Source organism: Erythrolamprus reginae, chromosome 3, assembly GCF_031021105.1.
Source record: "Erythrolamprus reginae isolate rEryReg1 chromosome 3, rEryReg1.hap1, whole genome shotgun sequence".
NCBI lineage: Eukaryota > Metazoa > Chordata > Lepidosauria > Squamata > Dipsadidae > Erythrolamprus > Erythrolamprus reginae.
This window is the reverse complement of record NC_091952.1, coordinates 169382379-169409645: the sequence shown is the minus strand read 5'-3', so window position 1 is coordinate 169409645 and position 27267 is coordinate 169382379. Positions and strand designations below refer to the sequence as shown.

General features: G+C 39.0%; 2 long non-coding RNA genes across 2 annotated transcripts; one reads left to right on the top strand and one right to left on the bottom strand.

Annotated features, from left to right (window-relative positions):
- Nucleotides 1-7138: 7138 nt before the first annotated feature.
- On the top strand, nucleotides 7139-11871 carry LOC139165854 (uncharacterized). The gene is made up of 3 exons (XR_011558821.1): nucleotides 7139-7386; nucleotides 11040-11220; nucleotides 11770-11871. It is a non-coding gene; the product is annotated as an uncharacterized lncRNA (long non-coding RNA).
- On the bottom strand, nucleotides 10776-11422 carry LOC139165855 (uncharacterized). Its single transcript, XR_011558822.1, has 3 exons — nucleotides 11387-11422; nucleotides 10989-11055; nucleotides 10776-10879 (listed from the first exon to the last, which is right to left on the bottom strand). It is a non-coding gene; the product is annotated as an uncharacterized lncRNA (long non-coding RNA).
- Nucleotides 11872-27267: the final 15396 nt, after the last annotated feature.

Genomic DNA, 27267 nt, shown 5'->3' with positions numbered 1-27267 from the left:
AATGAAACCTCGTGCCAAATGCTTGTTCAGAAATGCTACATTCTGTCCTGAAGTGAATGATGTTGGCAGGAATCTACAAACATTATCATTGGATAGAGACAGAAAATAACTTTTCCTCCAACAAGCATTCTAAATATGTTTTCGGTCAGCAAAACATGACTGGGGGACTTAATGCAAAGGCTGGCTGCACATCTCAATGCACTCAGTTGCATAAGCAGGAGCAATGCCATGCAAATCACAGACAACTCACTCGGGTTTTCTGCCAAAGGGAGGGACACGAAGCAAAAGATCCCACTATCACCCCTTCCAGTTTTCTGTTTTAACTATTAGAGCAGAAAGCTTTAATCAGTTACTAATCTAAAGCTGCAGTTCATGAATCGGTTTTAATCAATGAAGCTGGGAATTAATTACATGTATTTGTAATGTGGTTCACATTTCTTAGCATAAAATGGGGTTTCAAATTTTCAATTGAAACTTTCTCTTCACACACGGAATAGCAGTTTGTTTAGAAAATAAAGCTTATCTCAGAAAAATATTTAAACAGGGATTTTCTCTTTGTAATACAGTTGTGTTTATAATTATGATTTCCTAGCCATTTTTCAGAGAATATGAATGATAACCCAAAAACCTTTCTGTCACTCATAGTTGGTGTTTGAAGCCATTTATTATCAATCAACTGTGTTTTTCATTCACAATGATCAGAGAAACTACCTAAACAACCCAGATCAAAAGTTTACATACATGGTGATTTTGGCCTGATAATATGCACACAGGTTGACACAAAGAGGAGTGAATGATTAAAGGTAACCAGTCACACCTGGCATCTGCATGTAATCAGTGTGTGTGTATCAAAGGCCAGTGAGTTTCTGGCTGCATGACAGACATCATTCATCCAGTGCTGCACTGATGGATCCTGAGTCATGGGGAAAGCAAATGAAATATCAAAGGATCTGTGGGAAAAGGTAATTGAACTATATACAAGAGGAAAAGGGTATCCAAGAAATTGAGAATGCCAATCAGCAGTTTTCAAATTCTAATCAAGAAATGGAAAATGAGAGGTTCTGTTGAAACCAAAGCACGGTCAGGTAGACCAACTAAAGTTCCAGCCACAACTGCCAGGAAAATTGTTTGGGATGCAAAGAACAGCCCACAGATAACTTCAGGTGCAGTACAGGACACTCTGAAAACATGTGGTGTGGCCGCTGCAAGATGCACAATACGGAGGCACTTGCAGAAAGATGGGCTGCATTGTCGAGTTGCCAGAAGAAAGCCATTACTACCCAAATGCTCAAACCTTCTGGTACAAAATCATTTGGAGTGGTGATTTTGAAAAGCTCAACCAAAATTAAGCTATACGGCCACAACCATAAATGGCAAACATTATATTTGGAGAGGAGTCAACAAGGCCTATGATGAAATCTACACCATTCCTATTGTGAAACATGGAGGTAGATCGCTGATGTTTTGGGGATGTATGAGCTACAAAGACACAGGAAAATTGTCCAGAATCTATGGCACGATGGATGCAGTATGTTACTTTCCACCTCCTATTTCCCCACAACTATTCAGCTGTTTCCCCACAACTAGTCAGCTGTTTTCTAGTTTTTACAAAACAGTTGGCTAGTCTGCAGGCATCAACTGCAAAAACTACTCAGGATGCCATCCCAAATCTCCAAACATCAACTGCATCAACTACTCAAGGTGTTACGCCAACAACTAATTGGGATGTTCCAACACAGCCCATCAACCCGCTTGCCGCAGTTGAACCGGCACTCCACATACCCCAGTATTTATAGGGGGACAGAAGCTCAGACCACATTTTGTTTGCCCTAACATGAAGCCTAAAGGACCAGCCTGAAGATGATGAGTTGGACCTTGTCAAAATGTCGCCAAGATTCAATCAATCTTACATGAGGAAAGGCCCAAATATGCCAAGACCTATGTATAAACACAAACACACACACATAGACACACATACACATCCCAGGGTGAGATTTTTTTAAAATTACTACTGATTCTGTGGGCGTGGCTTGGTGAGCGGGGCAGGGGAAGGATACTGCAAAATCCCCCATTTCCTCCCAATCAGCTGAGATTCGGGAGACAGAGAATAGATGTGGAGGGGAGGGGCAGTCAGAGGTGGTATTTACCAGTTCTCCAAACTACTCAAAGTTTCCACTACTGGTGTTCCAGAACTGGTCAGAACCTGCTGAATACCAACTCTGATACACACATGCGCACACACACACTCAGGGGTGGGCTGCTGTCCGTACGGGGATGCAATGGAGTAGCAAAAAATGGAGCTCCACCCCAGAGCACCCAATTTGCACTGTAAGATGAAAGAAAATGCAAGGCATCCTGCATAAGCCACGCCCACAGTGTGGTAGTAAAAATTTTGGTAGCCCTTCACTGGGACACACTCGTGTATATGTGTGTATGTATGTATACACACACACGCACCACATATATATGTCTATATGTATGTGCATATGTATATAATCAATGACCTCTTCTTAACTATCTTCATTTGTGGTTCAATTATTCCCTGAGTAGTCATCCTCCTTTGGAGCAGCTCATATCTCCCAAGTTTGGTTAGTTTTCTCACTGCACAACATTAAATAGAGATTCAGCTCTATTTTGGGGCTTTTAAGTAAACGCCACCACTTGTTCAGGCTATGATGACAGTAACAGGCTCCTGCTGATTCCTTGGACAGCAAAGGTAAAAAGTAATTATTAGCGTGTATAAAACCATACCAACAGCAAGAAGAGCATGCAGGAATTCACATAGCACACAAACCAGCATTTTCTTATAAGAGCTGTGTCTTCATCTGGACTCGCACAATAGTTGTGCAACACCAGGAAAACGCACAGTTTAATTAAGGAGATTCCCATAGAGGGATTCAGACCAGACATTAGAAGTGGCCTTAGTTGAAATGAAGCATTGCCTCTTCACCATATGTATATCTAATCCAATCAGATGAACCCACTAAATTGACTTACTGTATCAGCTTTATATTTCTTGTTGCCACTTGTGGTAGTATCCTCATTCAGAAGATTAATAATTACAGAATGGTCCATATCTTAAGACCTATGTGTATTCTCCAAACCTTTTCTTTCTACCATTTGTACAGAGAATCATTTGCTCCCTATCAACCATAAATCTTGTTTTTCCAGTGTTTAATGACAATTTGTTTCTGTCTATTAATCAAAATGATATATTTTCACCCTTTTACACAGATATTCTTCACATATTTAATCAGAATCTGTATTTATCTCCATTCTACATTGAGGATTATTATTATATAGTGTTTTGAGTCTTGGGTAAAATTCTAACTCTATTCTCTCTAAAAATATTTTTCATTTTTAATTAATTTTGAATTCAAACAGTTTGAGGCACTTCTATAAAATATATGCCCAGAGTGGCTTATAATTCCACTATTAAAAATGCTGCAATCAGTCAGTTTGTTTCTTCCCTCCAGGCAACACTGAAGATAGCTTTGGATGAAATTTACAATCATAGCACATTATAAGATTAATTTGAATGCCAGCATACCATTCCAGCATTCCATCTAAGAATAGTTACTAATAGACGTTGCTAAATCAGAACTTGCTGATGGCTGAATTTAGCTTGGCTTACTATCTGATTCTACCCATCATGGGTGTAAACCATAATTTATCATTTAATAAACTGTTCATAGATTCAGCTAACCCGTGGTTTATCAATAAAGCTTGATTTTAAAAGACTGTTCATTATCCTGCTTTATCAAAACATGGCTTGTCTCAGGCTTTCTTTAGGCTAGCTACAATATGGCTGAAGCTTCCCCAAAACGTTAAAATTTGCACCTATTCATCCTGCCCTTTCCTGTTTTATTCTTCCCATATTCTGTCCTAGGTAGTGGCTGATTATTGATGGTTTTGGTATTCCTGTGAATGAAAACTCTGGTTTCTGGCAAGAAATATCCATCCTACATACATTTGAAGTATTTTTAATTTGCTGCGGAAATACAGATTTTATGTTTTCTAAACCAGGATTATTAATAATAATTTAGTTCAATTATGACTAAATAAGTCTAGGCTTGGGTGATGTGTGACCCTAGTCAATGTGTTTACTCAGCTAGAAAAACATACACCGTTTTCTCCCACTACCATCATATATCACCTTGACTAATGAAAAATTCTTGAGACCATAAAACCTGCTTACTTATTCTGGGCCTCCTGAGAAAATTGTCTTAAGTCAGACAAAGGAATTTATTTCTAAAAACAAGACTGAACAATACACAGTCCATAGCAATCTAAGACAGTCATTTCATGTATTTTTTAAAAAGCTACTCTTTCTGTCACAGCTCAATTGTTAATTTTTCAGGACAATCTACATGGCTACTTCTCTGAAGAGTGCTGTATGAATTCCTACTCATTCCAATAATGAAACTGAGGGAAGTTTATTAGAATAGGGCCTGTGTTTATTTGTTCTCTGTATGGTACATATTGCTACCTTGTATACTGCTTGACCTTTTGGCCTTGCTATGTGAGATTATTCCCTCCTATCTCCCACACATCATGTTCTTTCCACGCACAGGATTAATCTGTCTAATAACTTAGGTATTCATAGGTTTCCACTGACAAAATTGGCCAGAACACATCAAGTTTGATGCTGCCATGAGAGGTCACAAAGCAAGTTATTTCAAGAACAAACATGTAAAAATTTGCTATAAACAGAAATAGCCTCTTTTTTGTCTTCTTACATCATTGACAGAATTCACTTATTATGCAGGCCTAAGCCGGTCTACTGAGTTGAAACACCTGGATCATGATTATTATTATTATAATTACTGCCCAGATTGGGGGGAACACACTGGGGTAGCGAAAATAGAGTTCCAGCCCAGAGCACCCAATTTACACTGAAAGATGTTGAAAGAAAATGCATAAGCCTACATAAGCCACACCCACAGTGTGTTAGTAAAAAGTTTGGTAGTCTTTCACTGTCTCAGGTGATAGTCTACCTTTACTACTTCCCATCTGCCGCACGAATCCCAGCGACCGATTAGGTCCCACAGGTTCCGTCGACAAAAGTTTTCTGGCGGGACCCAGGGGAAGAGCCTTCTCTGTGGTGGCCCCGGCCCTCTGGAATCAACTCCCCCCAGAGATTAGGATTGCCCCCACCCTCCTTGCCTGTCGTAAACTCCTGAAAACCCACCTATGTCACCAGGCATGGGGAAATTGATATACCCCTCAGCTGTTCTAGTTTTTGTATGATTTGTTTGGACTGTATGATTGTTTTTAATAAGGGTTTTAAAATTGGTTTTTTTTAATATTGGATTTGTACTTTGTATTGCTTGTTGTGAGCCGCTCTTTCTTTCTCTCCTTCCTTCATTCCCTCTTTCTCTCCCTCCCTTTCTCTCTCTTTCCTTTCTCTCCTTCCCTTTCTCTTTCCTATAGCAAACCTGAAGCTATGAAAATGGATATGCTTGCATTTTATGTCCCAGAGCTTAACAGTTTTTTTGTGCTTTCTTTTATTAGTTATATTTGATTCTCACTGGGTTTTTAAAAGCAATATAGTGATCTTATTCTTACAGTAACTCAGCTTGAAACCTACACGTGGTAAGCAAATTTACCATTCAAATACATTAGCTTGGATTCTAGCCCATGGTGCAATTTTGCAAGTGCATTTCAAATGTCACTAAATATAAAATTCTGTCTAGGTGTACCAAAATGCCTTGATAATCACCCTGCAGCTAAATTTAGAACATTGGTGCTTTGCATAAACAGGCATGAATCCTCTGGCACAAAACTGTATAGTGCACAACTTTCTGTAAATAAGGAAGAAAATGACCTCTGAGATTGCTGCATTAACCTCTATAATTGTCAGAAGTGATCTTGAACTTGATAATACTGGGCTACCTGCAGTTTTCTTCCCCAATGACTCTCCTTAGTGTAAAGAGGCATGTTTGCAATCAATTGTTGCTACAATACTTAACGTAGTTCCATTTAAAACATTTGGTGGACTAAAATCTTTTAAGCTGTAGCCTACCAGAGAAGTCTCCCTCATCTGAGACTAAATTAAGATTGATGTAATCAATCAGGCTTATTGCTAAGCATTGGATTGCTCTATTAATCATAGCCAAAATACCTGAGTGGATTTTGTGCAGGAAAATTACAGTAGGTGCATTGAAAAAATATTTGTTATATGTGGCACCACTGTCAGAAACACTCTGGTCCTAGTAGCTGTTAGCTTATCTTACAAGCACCAGCATGCTTACCTAGAAGAATAAATTACATACACACCATTCATTCAACACTTTGATTTGATTTGATTTGATTTGTATGCCGCCCCTCTCCAAAGACTCGGAGCGGCTCACAACAGGAACACAAAATACAAATCCACTGATTAAAAATGCAGAACAGTTAAAAAAGCCCTTGATTAAAAACATTCATGCAACCCAAACAAACCATACATAAAACTTAAATTACAGCAGGGACAGCCAATCATGTAATTATCCCAATCAGAATAATTGATACAATCCACTAAAGCTGAGATAGTCTTTGCTTAAAGTAACACCATCTAGTTCAAAGGTAGGTAGCTCCTAATTTGGCCTGGTTTTTAGAACTGATAGATAGCGCAAGTGATAGGAGGCTCCACCCACCTGCCCAGAACGCTTCCGCACATGTGCAGAAACATCAAGCGACAAGGGTATGCATGAACCAGTAGTAAAAGGCTATAGAACTCACTACTGATGTAGTTGACTCTGTCGTGCAATTTGTTCTTGTACACACATGCCTCCCACCTTTTAGAACAGGAAGGGTCCTTAATACAGTGGTACCTCTACTTAAGAACATAATTTGTTCTGTGACCAGGTTCTTAAATAGAAAGGTTTGTAAGTACAAGCAATTCTTCCCATAGGAATCCATGTAAAAGCAAATAATGCATTTGAGTAGCTGCATTCTTCTCCATTTATCAAAAAAAGAATGTTAAAAATATGAGTAAATGACTAAATGATACAACAGATTTGGTTTCAAATACCTGTAAAAACAATGTGATTATAAGCAAGTAAACTGCAATTTATTTCAATACAGAACAATCAAAACAATCATAGAATAATCATAATCATAAAACAATCATAGAATAATCATAATCATAGAACAATCATAATTCTAAGCTTATGGGGGGGGACCTTCAGACGATTCATCAGAACATTAAGAAATGATTTTATATAAATCTACTTTAAACAAGTTTTTGATGATTTCTTAGAAGTAAGAGAATACACGGAAAAGAAATAACCATGAATCTTACCTTCCAGCACACTTAGATCCATAGCCTCATTGGCTCTCTTCAGCACGCTTAGCATAATGTCTAAGCCCTCTTTAATGTCACCTTCAGCTTCATCACAACAGGTGAGTAAATCCTGTAAAGGTATCACATTGCTATTCAATCATTTATTTCTATTAAATCTTATCTACCCAGAACATGCCAATATTCTAACTTGAGATGTTTAGGATACAGGTGTTTGTTTTCAAATACAATGATATCAAAAGATCAAGGTGGGTATTGTGATCACATGTACAAGTTCCGCTCTGTCATACTTACACTGTGACATCACACAAAGGAACATGAGGGTTGGGGTTTATGTCATAGTGAACACTTCGCTTTCTGATCCATCTTGCATATGTCTATATTTCAGATATATTAAGTGGGAGGCTTTACTGCATTAGCCAAACCACAACTTATTCCCCTTATGCATTTGATTAAGCAGTGGAAATTTAGCAACCTGTATACGTACAAAACGTTGTGAATTCAGAAAACTTCCTTGTGTTAAATGCAATTCATTCATCTCATTTGGAATATTTTTAAATGTTCCAGTAAAAGAACAAAGCAATATTTTGATATTTGGAAATGGGTTGCTATAATTTTTATTGGAATACAGTGAAAAAAAAATGAAAAAAACTTTCCAGTACATTGACTTCTTAAATAATGAAGCAAAACAATGGAGATGGCTTACAGCAGGGATCTCCAAACTTGGCAACTTTAAGACTTATAGACTTCAGTTCCCAGAATTCCCCTGCCAGTGTGGCCGACTAAGGAATTCTGGGAATGCAAATCCACAAGTTACCAAGTTCTGAACAAACTGGAATATGAGAGATATGTAGAGTATGAAGAGCTGGTATCAGTGCTGTCCCAATCTGATGAACTTTGTAATATAGTGCAAGCTCAACATTTCATACCAGCCTTAATCAAATACATTTCAGCCTACCACTAGCCACTATGCTGAATCCTCTGGCACAATGTTTCTCAACCTTTGTAAGTTTGCTTTGCTTTGTTCTCTCTTTTACATCGTTTCATACATAGCTCCAAAAATATACAGGGTGACTGAGTCTCCACTGCTTGTCACGTGGACCCTCTACCATTTGTCCAGCCTCCTTCAATTGCTTTTTTTTAGGCTTGCAAAGCCAGGTTTTCAGTTCCTTGTAAAAAGCCAGAAGGGTTAAAGCAAGTCTTGTATCAGAGGATATGATATATTTTTTAAAACAATATTTAATTCAAATCCTATATTTATTTCCCTAGTGTCTGGGAAATAATAATGTACTGGAATAAAGCACTAACCTCTAATATAATTTCTGTTTTTTAAAAGATTGATTTAGCTTTATAGGCATTCTTAGAAAATTAATGTACCTTTCTCTATAAATTCTGTATATTAATCTTCCCATGAAGAAGAAAAAATAAATGTTATGGCGAATAGGATAAATAAGTTAAAGAAGATTGGTACAATATTGCCAGTTTTGTTCAAGGCAAACGGGTGTTTACTTTCTTGGGTAGCATCCATTTTATGAGAGCACTCTGAAGATACATTGAAGATTTCCACTGCTAAATCAAATGCATCTTCTACCATCTGTTAAGCCGCTTTAATTATTTTAATAGGTTTTTTGGTCACTCATAAATAATTGTTTTATTTAACTGTAGGCGAACAGAAGTGTATGTTTCAGTGTAAAAAAGGTACCCAGCTACATAAGTGAAGGCCACATTGACACTCACCTTTAGAAACAGTTGGTAATTCGTTACTCTTTGTACCGGTTTAATCAGATAAGATGTAAGCGGATTGGCCAATCTACGCCGTTGTTGTATTTCCTGCAGAACCAAGTATAAATTAACTTAGAAAATTTGCAGATAATTTTTTCATTATAAAAACTGAGAGGAAATCCTAAATCAATGCCATCACGCTCATCAATTGGTGTATGTATATTTATGCATGACCTATATATTAAAACTGTGAAAGCCATTTCATTACTAGCCAGGCCACCAGGCCCCTAGGGAATTGTAGCTCACCAACGTCTGAAACCACAACTATTTTTTCCTGGGGCATATCAATATAAACCTATCTTTTAATAGGAACAGTTAAATGGAGATCATTCACAAAATTTCTTTACATTTGTGACATGAGGTAATTGGAATAAAATTAGATCATTCTGATGTCATCATATCACAAATAGTATAATGTTCCAGTTTTAGCATAGTGAGCATTCAAAACTAAAATGAAACTAAATCCTGCCAAAAGTAAGCTTTGCTCACAGTGATGAAAAGATCTGTGGGATATTCTTTGAGTAGGGTTCATGTCAAACTTTCATCCATATACTTTCAAAGCCAATGCTAAATTTTCACTACGTGCATTTGCATATATGTACATGCAAATGTGTGTGGTATATCCATAAATATACTTTCAGAGCTCAAGTGGTGTAAATTGCAACACTATAAACCTGTACTTACATGAAAATAAGATCCCGCATGTTTTAAAATGAGTTCGGTGGAATCTGGCATGTTTCTGCAGCAAGTAATGTACATTTCAAATTTCTCTGCCTGCAAAGAAAAAAAAAGATTGAAATGATTTGTAAAAAGCTCCATCTGGTGGAAACTTGGCTATTTAAGAATTATGTGAGGGCACTTTTCAATTAAAGGTCTCTCCCTCCCTCTCCCTCCTCCCTCTCTCTCTGTCTTTGTGTCTCTTCTCTCTTGGAAACCTGGCAAGCTCTCCTTTTCCTTTTCTTTCTTCTTGGCAATTTTTTGGAAATTAGGGCTGGCTATAGAACGAGCGCAAGCCACATTGGAGGCTTTCCTTCAGGCGACTCTTGTCCTCATCCCTCTCCTCCTCCTCCAACAATCACCTGGCTCGTTGTGGCGGGGCTTGGAAGGTGCGCACAGACAAGGAGACCCTCTTCAAGTGAGTGCCCACCTCCCCTGTGTATGCCTTTTATGCACTTTCGCCAAGCCTGGCAACTTTCTTGGGAAAGGTCTTCCTGCTATATGTACCCTCCCAGTCTCACCACAACTGGCAAGGGCGTCACGAGAGGAGGAGGAGGGGGAGGATCACCAGACCCTTAGTACAGGAGCAAAGTTGTCCTGTAAATACTTTTGTGCAACATTTGTGCTCACGGCAGCCTTTGCCTCCTGCCACTTAGGGCTGAAGCTCGAGCCCCCGCTCGAAATACAATTGATCATTTAGTAAAGGTAACAAATCCTCTTACCCATGTAACAAAGCATCTGCCGATACTTTCTGGGGTTTCTGCACATGTTTCCAGTTCTTTCAGGAATATGCTGTTTAAAAAAATGAATTGAATTCAAAACAAAAGCATTTTCCCATGGGAAGGATTCTTTACAATTAATTCCAAAATTTTATTTTAAATTTATTTGGATTCTTAGTCCATTGGTATCTTTTTTAACATAAATCAGAAGACATTAAGTCACTCTGTTTTTCTAAAAGCAGGGTCATAGATGACTCTTCACTCACTTGCTGTGGAATTCGTAGAGTTCACGCATGTTGCTAAAAATGACGTCCTCTTTCTTTGCAATGCCAGGTGGGATGTCTTGAATTGTATTCATCATTTCCCAGAGATATGTCTGGTTTTTTTAAAAAAAGAAAAAAAAGAAGGGAAGCAAAGTTGGTTTAATTTTTATCAAGGTATAACCAACCATCCTCAACCAAATATATGCAAAATCAAGAACTTACATCTAAACATTCATGAAGATCATTTATGTATGTCTTCTCCGTTTTGATCAGCTCCGCCATGATGGACCTTTACACACAAGAGAGAGACAACTTTAGACTATTTGCTTCAACATATATCATTCTGAACAGAAATTAAATACATGGGAAGGACTTTACATAGCAAATATGTTTGATTAACTCAAGAGCACAGAGTGGATGAGAACTACAACTAGAAAAAATGTGGACTATTAAGGTCAGTAAAAATGATAATAAAATGATTTAACATGGCTTTTGCATAAGTAAATATTAAGTCTCATTCTTGGAAGCATTCTGTGCTCTAATTTAATCTTTGCTTTAAGTAAAGGCTAAGGGAAGCAATAAAAATACTGAATAAGACTAGCATGGGTTACATTATTTACCCTCTCCGGCGGGCAGCCTTCTGCTTTTCTTCATTCTTCATTCTCAGATTACACTAAATTAAGAAAGGGAAAATGATATCAAAATCAGTGTAAGACCAGGAGAAACAAACACAAAAAAAGGGGGGCTATCTAGATAGAAGCTCTAGAAGCCAGATTAAGCCATTGTACATTACTTCAAGCAAAAATAAAAATGCAACACTCACCGATTCATTGGAATTGTAAACAATTCCTAGAGCTTTTTCGATAGACGTAGAAAAGGCTCCATATCTGTTGTCAAGTGAGATTATGTGTCTTTTAATATTGGTTGCCCGGACATGCCACCTTTCACAGATGACATCAGCGATCTGCATTAATGTCTTCATCCGGTCTTTGGTTTGCTATAGGATACACGAAAGATGGGAAGGCGGTAAGAAGAATGGACATTTGGTGCCTCTAATAAATAACAGCCTTTTCACACTATAAATAGAAGATTATCTAACCCTCCAGAAAACGTAACTTTGGGGAAATACACCTCATTATGCTAAAAAAACAATTTATAATACCACATGTTATTGATAAAGAACACAATAAATTTTAGCCTTTATAGTAGCAGAGACTTTGATCATGTATAAGGCATTCAAAGAGTAATGTAACATTAGCAGTCCTATTATCCCCTAGAGCAGGGGCAGTGATGGGCTCCTACGGAAATGGTCAGGAACGCAGTTCCAGTAGTAAAATTTGGAGCGCCACCCCAGAGCACCCAATTTGCACTGAAAAATGTTGAAACAAAATGCATAAGCCATGCCCACAGTGTGGTAGTAAAATTTTGATAGCCCATCACTGAGCAGGGGTGTCAAGCTCAAGGCCCAGGGGCCAAATCTGTCCGGTGGGGTGCTTAGATCTGGCCCATGGGGCCACCTTGGTAACAGTGAAGGAGTGGCCTGCCGTGCCTCTGCCAGTAAACGTGGAGTTTGGGAGGCCCACAGGAAGCCTTCCCAAGGTCCATTTTCACTGGCAAAATGTTGCAGGATGCCGTCCCAGCTGAAAATATATGTCGGGCCACCACAGGCACCCCTGACACAAGTTATGTCAAGCTAGCCACGCCTACCCCACCCTCCCCAAGGTAAAACACAACTCTGATGATGGTCCTCAATGAAATTGACTTTGACACCCCTGCTCTGTAAAAGGATTGTTTCACAGATTCTATTGGGATATATCACTCTAAATGGGGATTAATCAGATGAATGCTAGTAAAAGGGAATTCTTATTTCATAAATAGTGACCTTTTAAACAAATATTCATTCTTTACAATAAACAGTATATATTATCCACTATCTTTCTGCTAATATTTGTTAATTTTAAAATGTCTCCATCTATTTACTCCATCAATCACAATAACTCTGGTCTTTAAATACATTGATTTTCAGATCCATTATTCTTCTTATATCTAAAATTTGCTGCAAATCGTCTAGCTTGTCATAGGCATTATTCACATATGAAAATACATATGTGTGCACAATTTTAACCAATTGCCATTGAATATCACAACAAACCTACATTATACAACCAAGTGGACATCACATATTTTGACTTTTTCCTCTTTGGTGTTATGTATTAGCTGAGAATTCTTTAATGCTCACTTGTGATTTACTTTACTTTTATGTATTACTGTATTATGTATACCTGCCACTGAGCAGCCATCATTCAAAATTAACTTTATCTAGAACTTTTCATAATTTAACCTATTCACCAGCATATACTTTCTCAAAATCATTATCTATTATTCTCATTTGGGCATAGAGTAATTTAATAGTAACCAATTAAAAAGTTGCCTTTACATGGACTACAAAATGAAATTTAATAAGATAGAAAAAACACTATTACCTCTATAGCATGCTGGAATTGCAGCTGCTGAGCCACTTGGAGAGATGTCGCCGTAATTACTCCACAATTTAAAATGGTCTCGCCATCTCTGATGTATCCCAAAATCTAAAACAAAATGCAAGAAAATAATAATATAGAAGCTTCTCTTCTACATTTGATGGACATGAAATAGAGATGAAAAACGTCAGTTGTCTTATACCTGTTTCACTGTAGACTTGACGCGACGCAGCTGCACACACTGGAGATATTTCTGCAGCTGTTCCACTGCAAGGCCCAGTTCTTCATGTTTACCGTGCAGGATCGCCACGTCCACCTCTTCGATCAGATCGATCAGTTCAACACCTATAACCACACCTATAGGTTAGACCTTCATATGTGGTATACTTCACTAAAACTCACATACATGATCTATTAAAGGATTCACAGCTGATTTTAATTCTGCAATTGTAAAGGGAACACTTTAATTTGATTTACCTGGAGTTATATTCTGTTTAAGTGTTCCCTTTATTTTTTTGAGCAGTGTATGTTGATGTTATATGGAGTTTGGTATATGATTTGTATATAGGTATTTGTGTACATACATATTGTTTTTAAAACTATTCAATTAAAATTATTTAATTTAAAAAAGCCAAATCCACAGCAAACGACCATAATGTTTTTCTCCCTCTTTTCCTTTTATTGCTATTGATTAGTAATTGAACTGGGTCCTTCCATTAAAAAGACACATTCTATTATTCCGGCTAATATACAAGTTGTAGGAGTAGACTTCGCAGTTTAGCTTTCTATTACCGCACCCATTTAACAATTTTCCAAACAAGAGGGTATACTCACGTTGGTCCCCTTCGTGTTGTATTTCAAATGTAACTCGATTTCTTCTGCGAGGAAAGCAATGGCACCCATCCTTTGAAGACAAGTTCGCAGGTTTTTGTGGCCTGCAGCAGGAGAATAAATCCCTGAAGCGTCTCTGAAATGTCAGGAACCTAAGAAAAGGAATGGAAAGGAGTAAAACCTCTCTGATAGACTCTATCTGCTCTGTGTCTTAAACAAGATCTAAGTATTGCCCACAAGATCATATGCTGCAACGTCCTGCCTGTCGGCGACTACTTCAGCTTCAACCACAACAACACAAGAGCACACAACAGATTTAAACTTAATATTAACCGCTCCAAACTTGACCGTAAAAAATATGACTTCAGTAACCGAGTTGTCGAAGCGTGGAACTCATTACCGGACTCCATAGTGTCATCCCCAAACCCCCAACACTTTACCCTTAGATTATCTATGGTTGACCTATCCAGATTCGAAAGAGGTCAGTAAGGGGCGAGTACTAGTGCACTAGAGTGCCTTCCGTCCCCTGTCCTATTGCTCTCCTATATCTCCTATACCTTCTTCTATTTCTATATCTCTTCTTCTGTTCTTTCATTGATATGTTCTATTACAATATATTCTCTTCTATTCTTTCTTAGAGATATTTTACTATGAGTATCTCCTCTATAACCTTCATTGTGTATTTTACTGTGTGTGTGTGTGTATATATATATATTTATACACACACACACACACATACACCCACCCACTTAAACCCTCATTGTATATTGAACAAAATAAATAAATAAATAAAATAAACAGAGAGTGCACTTGGGCCAAGAGAGCAGCTCCTTCTGTGAAATCTAAGCTTTCTGTCTAGAAAGATTAGAACTACGATGTCTTAAACATAATCTAAGTATTGCCCACAAGATCATATGCTGCAACATCCGGTCGGTCAACAACTACTTCAGCTTCAACCGCAATAACACAAGAGCACACAACAGGTTCAAGCTTAATATCAACCGCTCTAAACTTGACTGTAAAAAATATGACTTCAGCAATCGAGTTGTTGAAGCGTGGAACTCATTACTAGACTCCATGGTGTCAACCCCCAACATTTTTCCCTTAGACTTTCCATGGTTGACTTCTCCAGATTCCTTAGAGGTCAGTAAGGGCCAAGCATAAGTGCACTAGTGTGCCTTCCGTCCCCTGTCCAATTGTCTCTCCTATATTTTATATATCTTTTCTCCCATCCATATATCCTTCCTCTACTCTTCATTGATGTATTCTATTCTCATATCTCTTCTTCTATCCCTTCCCTGATATGTACTACTACTGTACACGTTTTTATTCTCCTTAACTTTCAATTTGTATTGGAGAAAAATAAATAGATAGATAGATAGATAGATAGATAGATAGATAGATAGATGATAGATAGATAGATAGATAGATAAATAAATAAATAAATAAATAAATAATCTCTGCCAAGGAGTCCAATCTTGAGGACAGCCCTTCCCTACCTTACCCTCTCAGTTTCCCCATCCCAGTGAAAGGCTCTTAGACAGACCCATCCTCGAATACAGCTCATCTGTTTGGAACCCATATCGCATCTCAGACATTAACATCCTTGAAAATGTCCAAAGATACTTCACCAGAAGAGCCCTTCACTCCTCCACTCGAAATAGAATACCCTACGAGACTAGACTTTCAATCCTGGGCCTAGAAAGTATAGAACTAAGACGCCTTAAACAAGATCTAAGTATTGCCCACAAGATCATATGCTGCAACGTCCTGCCTGTCAGCGACTACTTCAGCTTCAACCACAACAACACAAGAGCACACAACAGATTTAAACTTAATATTAACCGCTCCAAACCTGACTGTAAAAAATATGACTTCAGTAACCAAGTTGTCGAATTGTGGAACTCATTACCAGACTCCATAGTGTCATCCTCAAACCCCCAACACTTTACTCTTAGATTATCTACGGTTGACCTATCCAGATTCCTAAGAGGTCAGTTAGGGGTGAGTACTAGTGCACTAGAGTGCCTTCTGTCCCCTGTCCTATTGCTCTCCTATATCTCCTATACCTTCTTTTATTCCTATATCTCTTCTATTCTTTCATTGATATGTTATATCTCCTTTTCTATTCTTTCGTAATTATATTTTACTATGAGTATCTCCTCTATAACCTTCATCATGTATTTTACTGTGTGTGTGTGTGTGTGTGTATATACACACACACACACACACACCTACCCACTAAAACCCTCATTGTAGAAAGCTTAGAACTACGATGCCTTAAACATGATCTAAGTATTGCCCACAAGATCATATGCTGCAACATCCTGCCTGTCAACAAACTACCTCAGCTTCAACTGCAACAATACAAGAGCACGCAACAGGTTCAAACTTAATATCAACCGCTCTAAACCTGACTGTAAAAAATATGACTTTAGCAATCGAGTTGTTGAAGTGTGGAACTCATTACCAGACTCCGTGGTGCCAACCCCCAACCCCCAACATTGTTCCCTTAGACTTTCCACAGTTCACTTCTCCAGATTCCTTAGAGGTCAGTAAGGGGCGAGCATAAGGCACTAGTGTGCCTTCCGTCCTTTGTCCAATTGTCTCTCCTATATTTTATATATGTTTTCCCCCATCCAATATCCTTCCTCTACTCTTCATTGATGTATTCTATTCTCATATCTCTTCTTCTATACCTTCCCTTATATTTACTACTACACGTTTTTATTCTCCTTAACTTTCAATTTGTATTGGACAAAAAAATAATAAACAAACAAACAAACAAATAAATAAATAATCTCTGCCAAGGAGTCCAATCTTGAGGGCAGCCCTTCCCTACCTTACCCTCAGTTTCCCCATCCCAATGAAAGGCTCTTAGGCAGACCCATCCTCGAATACAGCTCATCTGTTTGGAACCCATATCGCATCTCATACATTAACATCCTTGAAAATGTCCAAAGATACTTCACCAGAAGAGCCCTTCACTCCTCCACTCGAAATAGAATACCCTATGAGAATAGACTTTCAATCCTGGGCCTAGAAAGTTTAGAACTAAGATGCCTTAAACAAGATCTAAGTATTGCCCACAAGATCATATGCTGCAACGTCCTGCCTGTCGGTGACTACTACTGCTTCAACCACAACAACACAAGAGCACACAACAGATTTAAACTTAATATTAACCGCTCCAAACTTGACTGTAAAAAATATGACATCAGTAACCGAGTTGTCGAAGCGTGGAAGTCATTACCGGACACCATAGTGTCATCCCCAAACTCCCAACACTTTACCCTTAGATTATCTACGGTTGACCTATCCAAATTCCTAAGAGGCCAGTAAGGGGCGAGTACAAGTGCACTAGAGTGCCTTCCGTCCCCTGTCCTATTGCTCTCCTATATCTCCTATACCTTTCTTCTATTCCTATATCTCTTCTTCTATTATTTCATTGATATGTATTTTACTATTTTACGGCCAACCCACACTCAGTAAAAGACATTGGAATACTAATATCGAATGACTTAAGTGCTAAAGCCCACTGCAACAATATCGCCAAAAAAGCTTCTAGAGTTGTTAACCTGATCCTACGCTGCTTCTGCTCAGGCAATCTCACACTACTCACAAGAGCCTACAAAACCTTTGCCAGACCCATCCTGGACTACTGCTCATCTGTCTGGAACCCAAACCACATCTCAGACATCAACACCCTTGAAAATGTCCAAAGATATTTCATCAGAAGAGCCCTTCAATCCTCCACTCGAAACAGAATATCCTACAAAAATAGACTAACAATCCTGGGCCTAGATAGCCTAGAACTGCGGCGCCTAAAACACGACTTGAGTATTGCCCACAAGATCATATGCTGCAACGTCCTACTGGTCAATGACTACTTCAGCTTCAACCACAACGACACAAAAGCATGCAACAGATTCAAACTTAATACGAACCGCTTCAAACTTGACTGTAAAAAATATGATTTCAACAATCGAGTTATTGAAGCGTGGAACTCATTACCGGACTCAATAGTCTCAACCCCTAACATTTCTCCCTTAGACTCTCCACGATTGACCTCTCCAGGTCCCTAAGAGGCCAGTAAGGGGCGTACATAAGTGCACCGATGTGCCTTTCGTCCCCTGTCCAATTGTCTTCCTTTCTCTCGCTTTTCATATATATTTTCTTCCTTTCATATATCCTCTTCTATAAGTTCACTTTTACCCTTATATATATTACTACATGTCTATTTTTCTTCCTGTGTATTTATGTATTGGACAAATGAATAAATAAAATAAAAATAAAATATGTTCTATTCCTATATCTTCTTTTTTATTATTTCTTAGATATATTTTACTATGAGTATCTCCTCTATAACCTTCATCATGTATTTTATTATGTGTATATGGCTATATACCCACTAAAACCCTCATTGTGTATTGGACAAAATAAATAAATAAATAAAAACAAACCTTCCACCGCCCAAAACAAACAAAAAGCTTGAGAAGCTCTTTGGAGCAGTGTTTCACAACCAGTGTGGACATGGTCAGGTGTGCCGGGAAGAAGGAAGCTCAGCTTCTAGTCTCTCAACTTTTTGCTGAGAGTGCCAGAGCAAAAAGTTGTGAGAAAGGAAGCTGATCTTCCTTCTTTGCGCCTTCCAGGTTTTCCGGCAGCTGCAGCGCCCCGCCCGGCTGGAGCTTCTCGGGCGGCGGCGGCAGCAGGTGAGCTTTGGAGGCCGGTGGGAGGGCAGCGGCAGCAGCGGCACCGGCCAGTAGCTGCTGGGGGGGGGGCAAGCTGGTCAGCTGTGAGGCGGAGCTCCGAACAGAGGCTCTGACGGCGGTCTAGACAAGTGCCAGCCACGCAATGCCAGCATGTCCGGCGTACAGCAAAATGTCCAGCCGCCGCCGTCAGAGCCTCCGTTCGGATCTCCGCCTCACAACTGACCACCCTGCAGCCACCTCACGGTTAATTGGGGTGGCTCCCCGTCTTTTCTTGGAGGGATGGTGGCGAGCGCTCGTTGGTGCTCCACGTCCTGGAGGGCTGGAGAGAGGGAGGGTCACGGCAGGATATTTGTAGGGCGGCTAGAGGGAGACGCAGCTTCCTTTCCTAGATGCGAATCTCTTCCTCTTCTCCCACATGCTGCCCCACTGGCCTTAGTCACCCCCGTCCCCAAAATTGGGGACCCTTTTCTGAAGGGCCAGTCCTCCTTAGAAGGGGGGGAGGGTAGGCAGTCATTGCCGCCATCGTTAGCCACAATTGTGGCTGTTTTTACATACGTTGTGAGCCGCCCCAAGTCCTCGGAGAGGGGCGGCATACAAATCAAATTAATTAAATAAATAAATAGTGCCCAATGCCGCTGCTGCTGCCGCTGGTGTACGAGAAAGAGAGAGAGAAAGAAAGAGATAGGAAGAGAGAGGAGGAGAGGGGGGAGAAAGGGAGAAAGCAAAAAAGATAGAGAAGGAGAGAGAGGAGGAGAGGGGGGGGAGAGAGAGAAAAAGCAAAAGAGAGAGAGAGAGAGAAAGAGAGAGGAGGAGGGGGAGAGAGAAAGAGATAAAGCAAAAGAGAGAGTGGGGGAGAGAGAAAGCAAAAAGAGAGAGAGGGAGAGAGAGGGGAGAGAGAGAAAGAGCAAAAAAGAGAGGAAGGAAGGGAGAAAGAAAGAGGGAGAGAGAGAGAAATAGAGCGAAAGGGAGGAAGAGAGAGAGATGTTTTTTGTCCAAAGTTTTTTAGCCACCTCCCCCCCTCCTCCTCAATGTTCCCCAGGATTTTGAAATGTGAATAATGTGTCTGGGCTCAAAAAAGTTTGGGAAACACTGCTTTACAGCAGACATACTTACATCTTCAACTATCACCCTTTGCTGCAGAATGACCACTGGCAGTTGGTGACTTTTGAACTTAGAATGTTGAAGTCCAACAGCCAATAGAATTCGCACAAGGTGAAGGCCTCCTTTGATATCTACTAAAGATGACCTGCTCCACCTTTTCTGCATACAGTGTTGACAGTCAAATATCTCTAGGAACCTAAAATATTACACAGGGCAAAACCTGAACTCAGAACAATCTACATACATATACCTGTGAAAATCTACGAAAACATATATATACTAACTACTAACATATATATATATATATGTAGATTGTTCTGAGTTCGGGTTTTGCCCCGTGTAATATTATATATTACTGTACATACATATACATACATGTATATATATATATATCCACTAAAACCCTTATTGTGTATTGAACAAAATAAATAAATAAATAAAATAAACAGAGCATTTGGGCCAAGAGAGCAGCTCCTGTGAAATCTCTGCAAAGGAGTCCAATCTTGAGGGCAGTCAAATATCTCTAGAAACCTACTAACAAATCCCTGAAGCTGCCTTTTTCTCATCTTTTGGTACAGAAGCCAAAAATCGTATGTAGCTTGTATTTTTATATAAAAGCTGTTCTGTTCGGGTCTGTGAAACCCGAAATCAAAGTTTGAGCCCCTGTAAAAAAATTTAGTATAAGTATCTCCTCCATAACCTTCATCATGTATTTTACTAGTTGGGGGAAAGATCAAAAGCAATGTGAGAAAATATTATTTTACTGAAAGAGTAGTAGATCCTTGGAACAAACTTCCAGCAGACGTGGTTGGTAAATCCACAGTAACTGAATTTAAACATGCCTGGGATAAACATATCCATTGTAAGATAAAATACAGGAAATAGTATAAGTGCAGACTAGATGGACCATGAGGTCTTTTTCTGCGGTCAGTTTTCTATGTTTCTAATAAATAAAATAAACAGAGAGAGCATTTGGGCCAAGAGAGCAGCTCCTTCTGTGAAATCTCTGCAAAGGAATCCAATCTTGAGGGCAGTCAAATATCTCTAGGAACCTACTAACAAATCCCTGAAGCTGCCTCTTTCTCATCTTTTGGTACAGAAGCCAAAATTCGTCGTATGTAGCTTGTATTTTTATATAAAAGCTGTTCTGTTCGGGTCTGTAAAACCAGAAATCAAAGTTTGAGCCCCTGTAAAAAATTTTAGTATGAGTATCTCCTCCATAACCTTCATCATGTATTTTACTATGTGTATGTATGTATGTATGTATGTATGTATGTATGTATGTATGTATGTATATATATGTATGTCACATGTTTTTTTGCTGAATTTGAAAATTAGGGGAGACTAGGATAGATCTATTTCGGCCTTAGTTTGGCCTCATCAGCTAGCCATACCCACTGGGACTTGAACCTGCAACCTTTGCCTTTTAAGGCAGAGAATTATCCTCTAGGCTACAGTATCCAATCCCTTCAGCTCTGCACCAGGGAAGGGTTACATATTTTATGTCAAATCACCCTGGTGTATTGAAGGAACATCACAGCTCCTTATTTGCCTCTCGTCCCAACCCAGGACCATTTATATATATATACCCACTAAAATCCTCATTGTGTATTGAACAAAATAAATAAATACAATCTGAAGTTAGTTGGGGGAAAGATCAAAAGCAACGTGAGAAAATATTATTTTACTGAAAGAGTAGTAGTAGATCCTTGGAACAAACTTCCAGCAGACGTGGTTGGTAAATCCACAGTAACTGAATTTAAACATTCCTGGGATAAACATATATCCATTGTAAGACAAAATACAGGAAATAGTATAAGGGCAGACTAGATGGACCATGAGGTCTTTTTCTGCCGTCAGTCTTCTATGTTTCTATGTTTCTAATAAATAAAATAAACAGAGAGAGCATTTGGGCCAAGAGAGCAGCTCCTTCTGTGAAATCTCTGCAAAGGAATCCAATCTTGAGGGCAGTCAAATATCTCTAGGAACCTACTAACAAATCCCTGAAGCTGCCTCTTTCTAATCTTTTGGTACAGAAGCCAAAATTCATCGTATGTAGCTTGTATTTTTATATAAAAGCTGTTCTGTTCGGGTCTGTGAAACCAGAAATCAGTTTGAGCCCCTGTAAAAAATTTTCCCTGCATATCTGAAACTTGAAATTTCATGACTTTGCATCATTTCAGAGGTTCTCTCTATGAGAATATTTTTGAAGGGGGGGCTTCTCTGTTGCTGAAAAAAAAAGTCGCTAAAGTTCTGTTCCCGGGTCAGCCTGACCCAGACAGAAAATTCTTCATTTGGGGTGCTTATGTTTGGTGAATTTGAAAACATTTTTCACTTGGAAGGTAGTCTGAACATGTCTGCACACAATGAAAAGAAAATTGAACTGAAAAAACTGATGCTTATTGATTTATTTTGATCAAAAAGCCACCGCCTCCCCCTTTTTGTGATCTTTTTTTCAATTTATAGAAAAAAGTGATGTTTATTGGGGTTTTTAATCAGAAATAAGCCCCCCCCCCCTGCTTGCAACTATTTTCACTTTAAATTTTTTTAGGCTCCAAATTCGAAATATTTTTAACATCTTAGCCATTGATTTACTAAATAACATTGCTGATCTTCATAAAAATATTTTTCGGGGGGTGGGGGCAAATTTTTTTTAGGGGGGGGGAATTACACTTTTACTGTTTCAGGTCGTATAGGACCCGGACCAAAAAGATTTTTTTAGGAACTTAAATTTGGTCTTTTTTAAAACTTGTTTTGCTTGTAAACTAGTTTGAACATTTTTGCACACAATGATATGAAAATTGAACTGAAAAAACTGATGCTTATAGGTTTATTTTGATCAAAAAGCCCCCACCCCCATTTTTGAGCATTTCGTGTCAGTTTATATTTTTTTAGGCTACAAATCTCCAAGGGATTTCCCCCCAAAAGGTTTGATATACAAAATTGAACATTCCTGATCATAAGAAAAATACAAATGAACTGAAAAAATTGAAGTTTATCGGTTTATTTTCTAATATAAGACCATAGGCTACTTGAGTATAAGCCTATTTGATTATAAGCATGGCGGGCGCCTTTTATGAGCAAAATAAACCAATAAGCATCATTTTTTTCAGTTCGATTTTCATTTCATTGTGTGCAGAAATGTTCAAACTAGTTTCCAAGTGAAAAAAGCTTTCAAAAAGACCAAACATAAGTACCTAAAGTGAACAATTTTCGGTCCAGGTCAAATAGACGCGGGAACAGAACTTTAGGATGTGTTTTTGAGCAGAACAGCAGGGTTAAGCTCTGTGACTAAGCAAGGCTCACCAGTGCAGCTTTTGGTCAACTTCCAGTCAAAATCAGTTGTGTTGCAAGCTCTCTCTCTGTCCCTCCCTCCCCCCCCTCTGTCTCTGTGTATGTATGTGTTTGTATCAACTGCTGGGTCTAGAATTTTATTTATTTATTTATTTGTTTGTTTGTTTGTTTGTTTATTTATTTATTTATTTTGTCCAATACACAATAATACACAATGAAGCTTATAGAGGATATAGTAGATAAGAAATATGAGCTATAGGAGAGACTATAGGACAGGGGATGGAAGGCAATCTAGTGTGCTTATGTACGCCCCTTACTGACCTCTTAGGAATCTGGAGAGGTCAACCGTGGATAGTCTAAGGGTAAAATGTTGTGGGTTCGCGGATGATACTATAGAGTCTGGTAAGGAGTTCCACGCTTCGACAACCCGATTACTAAAGTCATATTTTTTACCGTCAAGTTTGGAGCAGTTAATATTAAGCTTGAATCTGTTGTGTGCTCTTGTGTTGTTTTGGTTGAAGCTGAAGTAGTCTTTCCCTCTCTTCTATCTGCTTAGGTGCAGGTACTTTTTTCTACATCCCAAGATGGTGCTGAGTCAGGGGTGGGTTCCTCCCAGTTTGGACTGTCCAAATCAGTAGCGAACCGTTGGCAACATCACAATGGCATCACACATCTGGTTCAGTTAGATATCCTTGTGTCTACCTTTCTCTGGTGTTCAATGCCAGTGAGGGTGAATATTTGTGAGTCCGAGTGCCCTAACCGCAACCCCAAACCCTGAGGGCCAATAGGGCAATTTACCATATTTTTCAGACTATAAGACACACCAAGATTGTAAACTATCCTGACTCAGCAAAAGTGAATTAGGTGGCTAAATAAATAAATGAACAAACAAATGAAAATCAAACCTTGAAGGGATTCTCAGACCCTTTTCTTTGTTTAAACATTTGTGATTTCTACTGGAGTATGGGAATGGAGAAGGGTACTTTGTTTGTTTGTTTGTTTGTTTTGTCAAGTAGTGGTATACAAAGATATAATAATATTTATATACTAGTAAAAGAGAAACATTAGGACAGGACGGAAGGCACTCTTGTGCACTTACGCACCTCTGGTACCTATAGATCTGATGACAAAACAATCTTTAGCAGGTAGAAACACCTGATTAATCACAGAAACAAGCAGAAATGGCCCTGCTCAGCAGTTAAATGAAGGCCATATCTGGAAATTCCAAGAAAATTAGATAAATGAGAAATTGGAAAAAAAAATATTACAGAAGACAGTGGCAAACCACTTCCTTAATGCTGCCAAAAACCTGCATGAATGCAGTCTCCAGGTGTGAAGCTTGACTTAAGGGTGTGTTTCTTATCCAGTTAGCCAAAAGAAGAAAAAAGAAAAAGAAAAAAAATCCTTGGAATTGCCAACTTTATTACAGCATAAGTCAGTGGTCAACTCAAACTCATTTTCTCTCCACAGAGAAAAGCAAACATAGAGATTGATCGGACAGAATATCTCTCTGTTGAGTTGAACAAATGTTTATTGGTTGTGATAAAAACCGGTGTGATTCAGGTGTACGGTTTAATTCCTGAGGTAATGCAAGCTCCCTGTTCTGGTATCACCAAAGTCCATAAAGGAGAGCCAAAGGGCAGAACAAAGAAAAAAGGAAACAGAAGGAAAACATAAAGAAGGACAGCCCTGAAGGAGATAAAAGTAAAAGCAAACCTCTTGAGATAGAGCCAAAGGCAGAGATAAGGAGGGACAGTGCTCAAAGCGAGGTAGAAAGAAACCAAGGAGGAAAGACACACACAGTGCAAGGCCTCCCCAATTCTTTCCAACCTCTTAATAATTCTCCCACTCTGGGTTAGGTGAGCAGGAGGGGTGACACTTAGAATAGGAGAGTTGGAAGCGTTCCAAGCCACTGCCCAATTAGGAGTCTAGGAGAGTTTTGATTTGTCCTATTTTTGAACTTTCTTTCTTTTGTCAGTATCCAACACACACACAACCCACTAATCCTGGTCCTGTTCTGTTCAGTTTTCAGGGACGTGTGCTGTTGACACATAAGGCAGGGCTCCCACCCTTTACATTGGGCAAGAAAGAATTTTAAAATTTAAAAAGAGGGATGAGTTGAGGTGCAGAGGTAGGCATGGGCTAAGAGAGACATGCATCGTTTGTAAGTCTGGATAACCTTGTCTTCTGTTCTGTCTGGCCCAGTTAATTATCAGTAATTAATCCCCACTGAAGACTCAAAAGCAAAGTCACTGTGTATATTTGTCTATTTACAAAGAAACATGCTGCAAACAGCAATGAATTCATAGGAATGTCAGTCTGAATGCCAAAAGTCCACCGTTATCAGCACAGTTAATAATGAGCATCCAACATAAAGGAATAAATTCAAGTCAATAATTTTCGGTGTTGACAGGCACTCACAAATGTCTTCAAAAAAACAGGATTGCAGGATTGCAGAAGGATTTAAGAGAGACTTTTCAGATGCTAGTTCTCTCTCTCTTTATAGGAACATTGAACTTATTTATTTATTTATTTATTGATTGATTGATTGATTGATTGATTGATTGATTGATTCATTCATTCATTCATTCATTCATTCATTCGCTTTTTATGCCGCCCTTCTCCTTAGACTCAGGGCGACTTACAACATGTTAGCAGTAGTACTTTTTAACAGAGCTAGGCTATTGCCCCCACAATCCAGGTCCTCATTTTACCCACCTCGGAAGGATGGAAGGCTGAGTCAACCTTGAGCCGGTGATGAGATTTGAACCGTTGACCTTCAGACCTACAGTCAGCTTCAGTGGCCTGCAGTACAGCACTCTACCTGCTGCGCCACCCCTGCTCAGAACTTCTGCACTGAGGTTTCACATAATCCTCCCTTTTATACTATCAGTGATGACAAGCTGTGCATAGAAGTATTCAATGCCTAGATCTATGTTGATGGAGATGTTCTTGTCTCCCTCGCATTCTTCTTACCCTAACATCTAATATTGGGTCCACAATATCCCCCTCCTCATCTGACTCAAACATTACCACAGCTGGGGGTTCTGCAGTCTCTGGAGGTTCCCCAGGCCCTAACTCTCACATTCCAATTCCTCTGATAAACACACTGGCCTATGATACCAAGATGGACCCAGTTCATTCTCCTCAAAGTTTGTGATCAAAGGAGCCGGATGCGAGCCAACCACAACATCTTCTAGTATCCCTTGTCTCTCCAATCTACTTCCCCAGAGAACCAGCTTATTCTGTCCATGACAGAATTGGTGCTATCTATTCTCCAAAGCACCTGAGTGAGGGTAGAAAAAGAAGCAACAGGTGGAAACTAAACAAAGAGAGAAGTAACTTAGAACTAAGGAGAAATTTCCTGACAGCTAGAACAATTAATCAGTGGAACCGCTTGCCTTCAGAAGTTGTAAATGCTCCAACACTGGAAGGTTTTAAGAAGAGGTTGGATAACCATCTGTCTGAAGTAGTGTAGAGTTTCCTGCCTAAGCATGGGGCTGGACTAGAAGATCTCCAAGACCCCTTCCAACTCTGTTGTTGTTGTTGTTGTTGTTGAAACAAGGTGAATTAATGTTTCCTTTGTTTTCTAATCAGTGAATAATAAACCAAAATACATTTTGAATGTGGTTAAAACACTGTTTGCATCAGAATTAATACAAGTATCTTTTCAATATTGGATGACTACATAGAAACAGAAGATTGATGGGAGAAAAAGACCTCACGGTCCATCTAGTCTGCCCTTATACTATTTCCTGGATATATGTTTATCCCAGGCATGTTTAAATTCACTTACTGTGGATTTACCAACCATGTCTGCTGGAAGTTTGTTCCAAGCATCTACTACTCTTTCAGTAAAATAATATTTTCTCACATTGCTTCTGATCTTTCCCCCAACTAACCTCAGACTGTGCCCCCTTGTTCTTGTGTTCACTTTCCTATTAAAACCACTTCTCTCCTGAACCTTATTTAACATTTTAACATATTTAAATGTTTCGCTCATGTCCCCCCTTTCCCTTCTGTCCTCCAGACTATACAGATTAAGTTAATAAAGTATTTCCTGATAAGTTTTATGCTTAAGAC